General features: G+C 34.0%; 1 non-coding gene across 1 annotated transcript; it reads left to right on the forward strand.

Annotated features, from left to right (window-relative positions):
* Positions 1-2,886: 2,886 nt before the first annotated feature.
* LOC128291007 (small nucleolar RNA R71) lies at positions 2,887-2,993 on the forward strand. Its single transcript, XR_008280785.1, has one exon. It is a non-coding gene; the product is annotated as a small nucleolar RNA R71 (small nucleolar RNA).
* The last annotated feature ends 2,869 nt before the right edge of the window (positions 2,994-5,862 follow it).

Genomic DNA, 5,862 nt, shown 5'->3' on the forward strand with positions numbered 1-5,862 from the left:
TCACCAATTAATCGATAGTGAGCTTAAAATTAAGTCGTTCAATGTGTTAGATTCACTATTCAAAGCATCATCATTTATGCTGTTTTATTTGGTAAATGTAGTGTCCGAATGTGTTAAATTCATTGTTCGATACACTACCATATATGTTGTTTTATTTAGTAAATGTAGCTGTCCGAATCTGTTGATTTCACAGTTAAATTTAGATGTTGTTATACTGCCAATTGGTGTTAATTAAGTTGTCGATTTTGGGTTAATAATACTATCCGAATGTGTGACAGCCCTAAATTGACCCTAGTCGGGAAGTGGTCTCGGGACCGCTAAGCCGAGTCACCGAAGTATTTGAATGTGATAATTATTGTCTAGAATATGTGAGTATGAATGTGTGAAAGTTTTAAGCTTTGATTTAGTCGATTGCATGTGAACTTAGTTAATAGGACGTATGTGTGACACTTTTGAAATGTGATAGGTTAATTTATAAGGACTTATTAAAGCATGTAGGGAAAATAATGGCTTTGGAAGTCAAATACTCCTTTTTTTTATACATAGTGGCCGGCCATGATGGAGCATATATTAGAATATGTGGTAAATTTCCATGAAGTGGTCATTATTTTATGTAAAAGAAAGGAAATAATAAAAGAAATACTAAGGATAATAAAAGAAAAAAAAAGGGGGTTATCACCTTGTTTTTCTTAGCCGTACAAGAAGAAGAAAAAGAGGGGGGCAAAGGCATTCGGCCTTTTGAATGAAGAGAAGGTTAGTAATTGTTAATCTTTCTTTTGAAATCTTAGTTTGTTCAGGTTAATCATCATGTTTTTCTTACCTAGCCATACTAAAATTTTGAATTTAGAGTGTTGGATGGAACTTTCGGTTATGGTATGTGTGAGAAGAACTTGATTTTTTTTCTTACCTTTAAGTTTTGATGGATAAAGAAACAAAAAGATTGTTGATGAAAGAAATTAATGTGTTAAGAGATCATATGAAACTTATTCATGTTTATATATGTTATATGCATTGAAAATGGTTGATGATATTGGATGTGATTAGATTGAATCGGCCATGGTATATCCATAAGTATGATTTATGCTTGTTATGTTACTCATGGTTAAAACGATTCGGCTATGGTTCATGTAAAAATAAAATATACATGTGAATTTGGTTAATATATTTGGTTGAGGTGTTATACATGATAGTATATGTGGTATGTGAAGTATATTTGGATAATTGTGATGTGAATACATTAAAATTTATATGTTGATTTAGTCTGCACATTTTAAAGCATCAAACACATTAAAATTCAACTACTGATCATTAATTTTCATGGTTAACTCATATTTCTGCACATCAATCAATGTTTTACCAATTGCAAAGAAAGGTCGTCCAAGTATTATAGGTACCTCTTTATCTGCTTCACATTCCAAAATAATAAAATCTGCTAGAAAGATGAACTTGTCTACTCGTACCAGTGCATCGTCAATTTTACCTTCTAGATGGTTATAAGATCTATCAGCCAGTTGCAGTGTGACTATAGTAGGTCTTATCTTTCTTATCTAAAGTTTCCTAAAAAGGGACATAGGCATTAGATTAATACTTACACCTAAATCGCATAATGTTTTACCTACATAATAGTTTCCAATCAAACAAAGTATAGTGAAACTCCCTGGCTCTTTTAATTTTGGTGGCAGTTTGTTCTTCAACATTGTTGTGCACCCTTTAATAAGTGCAACAATTTTAAATTCCCCTAACATTCTCTTCTTAGATAGAATATCTTTCATGAATTTCACATAGTTACGCATTCGTTCTAATGCTTCCACCAACGCCATATTAATGTGTAATTGCTTCAAAACTTCTAGAAATTTTTTGAATTGAGCATCTTGATTCGACTTTTGGAAACGTTGGGGAAAATGTGGCAGTGGCCTTCCTTCCATTTGTTAAGGTTGTCTTGCCATGGCATTTGTATTGGCTCGACAAGATGAATTTGCTTTTGTATGCTTTTGTTTACTCCCATCTTTTGTAGTATGTTCCACTTCTAATTCGAGAGTTGTGCTTCCAAGGACTTCGAAACTTTCTTAAACAAGGCACCATTCACAAATCCTAGTAGCAGAGTGCCACTCTAGAGTGTTATGGCTTTACATTGTTCTTTTTCTTGGGATCTAGAACTTTCTGTGTCACTAAGCAATGCTCCTTATTGTCTAGAGCTTAATACAATGGTAATTTGTCCTAATTGATTCTCTAAAGCTCTTAAGGAAGTTATCTGGCTCTGAATAATTGCATCATTCTTAGCCATATACTCTTTTAATAAAGCTTTCATAGTTGATGTTGAAGACGACGAACTTTGTTGCACATTTTGCCGAGACATTAGTTGACTGTGTCCAAGTGGTACACCAGCCGCATTTTGTCTATTAATAGTGCTGGTACTCCCTTGATTACTCCAGCTAAAATTTGGATGTTGCTTCCACCCTAGATTGTAGGTGTCGGAGTAGGGATTGTTGTTGCTAAAATTTAAATTTCCCATGTAATACAGAGAAGCTGGATTGGATGGGTATTCATCAACAACATGATTTTCTCCACAGTACACTTATGCTAATTTTGCAACCTTCATCTCCTGCACTGCAGAAGGTCTTTTTAGAGTTTAAATCATATTTGTTAAAAATGATACCTGAGCTATATGATGTAATCACATCAAGTTCCATTACTCCGACAACTCTTCTGCCAGTACCAACTCTGGTAGTGGGGTACTGATAACCATTGTTTGTTATTCTTTCCAAAATTTTATATGCTTTATTATAGGATTTGTCAAGTAATGTCCCATTAGTTTATACATCCACCACTCTTCGCATATGAGCATTTAATCCATTGTAGAACATTTCAATTTGTGTCTAATGCTAAAAACCATGCATTAGGCATTTTCTAATTAATTCCTTGAAACACTCCCATGCTTTGTATAATATCTCATCTTTAAATTGTCTAAACGATGTAATGTCATTCCTCAGCTTGGCATTCATGTTGGAAGGATTAGACTTAATTAAAAATCTCTGAAACAGTTCATTCCAAGATGCCACTGTCCATGATGGTAATGAATTCAACCATGATCTGGAACAATCTCGCAATGAATAAGGGACTAATTTTAGTCTAAGGGAATCTTCAAGAATGCCTTGCTATCTGAATGAATCACAAACTTCAAAGAAAAGTCTCAAGTGTAATCTGGAATCTTCAGTTAGTAAACCACTAAACTGCCCTACAGTCTGCAGCATCTGAAACATTACTAGTTTTAATTCAAAGTGTTGGGCTTGAATATGTGGCCTAACAATTCTTGGACTTAGATCACCCAAAGTAGGCACTACATGTTCTCTGATGGGCCTGTCTCTGTCATCTAAGATTCGAGGAATATCAGTATTCCTTTCATTCTAGAGTACTTGATCAACTCTAATTGGATCATTTATAGTCCTCTCCATTTTTCTTAACACTTTCCTTATTTGCCTTAATGTCCTTTCAATCTCAGTATCAAAATAGTATTCTCTATCCTCTTGAGTACTTTTTCTCATGCACTAGTACAAAACCTAAAAATTCAAATAAAATACTAATTAATTGTTTTAACGAAAATAACAAAATAATAATAACAAATTAAAATTTTCACCAATGCTGTCGACGTGTAAATAACTAACGAATTGCGCAAGTCTACACGTCATTCAAGTAATAAAGTGATAAGTAAGTATTGTCTCCACAGGGATCGGAAATTAGTAAGAAATTAATTAAGTTATTATAATCCTATTAACTATACCAAATAGTAGGAAATATGTGACACCCCTAATGTGACCCTAGTCGGAGAGTGGTTTCGGGACCACAAAACCGAGTCACAAGAATAATTAGGTGTTATATTCTGTGCTTATTGTATGTGGAATTTGTATGCGTAAATATTTCGTGCCTTGATTTTATTAATTAGGTGCTAATTCATAAGAAAGGACCCATGTGTTAGGACTTGAAAATGTGATAGGTGAATTTTAAGTGGCCAAATAATGCATGAAGTAAAGACATGAGGATTTGCATGTCAATTTAGCCAACTATAGGAAGTGGCCTACCATGGTAATGAAGATGGGCAAAAGAAAACATGTCTTGAACATGTTTTGCTAATGGTGGATGTTAGAAATAATAAAATAAAGAGCATGGGCAAGGGAACATGTTTCAAACATGTCTAGTTAATGGATCATGTTAGAAAGAATAAAGAAATGGAGAAAAAGGGAAATGATGAACAAAAAAAAAGAGTGTGGATGCCCCCTTGTTGCCGTGAGTTGAGGAAAAGAAAGGAGAAAAAAAATTTGTTGTTCATCCTTTCTCATTTTGTTACAATTGCCATGGCTTGAGAAGAAGAAAAAAAAGTGTTCATGTTTTCTTTCTTTTGCTATAGCCAAAACAAAGGGTGAAAAGAAGGAGATTTACTCAAGTCAATTCGGCAAGTACCTTTGGCTACTAGGAGGTAAGCTTTGAGTTTGTTGATTTGGTTTTGTAATATGCTAAGTTGAATGGTGGATGCACTCTTGGTAAGGTCAAGGAAGTTGAGATTTCTTGTGTGTCTAGGCAAAATGCCGAATGATTTAGTGTTGGAGATAGGAGCTTACTTAGAATGATAAATTCTTCTCCTATGATTATTTTTCTTGCATGTTAAATGGCTCCTACTTAGCCATGCAAAATTTGTAATTTGTATGGATGATTGGAGCATTCGGCTAGGGTATAAAGGAAGGGATTTTGGTTATTTCATCTAAGTATGGATGATGAATGTGCTATGGAAAGAAATCGGTCTTCCTATGAATATGATTCGTGAATGTTTATATTAGTAAAATAATTTATGTTCAAACACTTGAGGATTCGGCATTGTCCATGACTATTGTGTTTAGGAGGTGATTTTGATTATTTCAATATTGGAAAGTAAGAATAGGTGTGATCGGTCATGGGAATTTGAGATGTTGTACATTAGAATTGAAAATACTTGAGACTAGGTTACCTTAATAGTGATAATACATTCGGCCTTGATGCATTAATTGAATGTTGGCTAAGGTTTTGATATTTTGAACAAGGATAGTTGTGAATGGAGTGAAAACCATTAAATTATACACATAAGTATCCAGCAAGAAATTTAACTACTAAATGTATTTATACTAGGAGATCAAGACATCAAAAGGGGAGAATCAAACAAAGGCAAAGCAAAGATAATCGAGTAGTCGATTGGAAATCGTTTCATCCAATATAAGGTAAGTCATTAAGCATATATTTGGTATTGTTTTAAATGATCATAATATCTATGCAATTATGTTTAATGAGATGATATGTAAATGAAAATGTATGTGTATGGAATGATGACATTGTTGAATGTAAAAGAAATAGTGAAATGTGTAGAAAGTTTGCTTTCGGCACTAAGTGTCTTGAACAATACGTGTGTCTGGGTGATGAGATTGGCACTAAGTGTGCATGCTGGAAATATATGGCACTAAGTGTGCATGTTGGAAATATATGGCACTAAGTGTGCATCTTGGAAATATACTGACCTTGGGTGTGCGAGCTCGAAGGGTATGGCACTATGTGTGCGGGCTTAAATCACATGGCACTAAGTGTGCGAAATCGAGTATTAAGCATCGTGTGCATTTCTATATATATATATCTTCGATCGAACAATTATATCGAGTGGAGTATGGACAGCGGAAAGAGTAAGTACCTTGAGTTCGTGGCTAATAGATACTATGTTCATGCTCGGGGTTGAGTCGGTAAGTTTTAAATCTATGTGATGATTTCAATTGCATGATTGTTGCGGAAATGAAATGATGAATGGAAATTGCTTCAAATATCCTATTGAATAGTATATGAAATGTAAAT

The sequence above is a fragment of the Gossypium arboreum genome, chromosome 3, assembly GCF_025698485.1.
Source record: "Gossypium arboreum isolate Shixiya-1 chromosome 3, ASM2569848v2, whole genome shotgun sequence".
Taxonomy (NCBI): Eukaryota; Viridiplantae; Streptophyta; class Magnoliopsida; order Malvales; family Malvaceae; genus Gossypium; species Gossypium arboreum.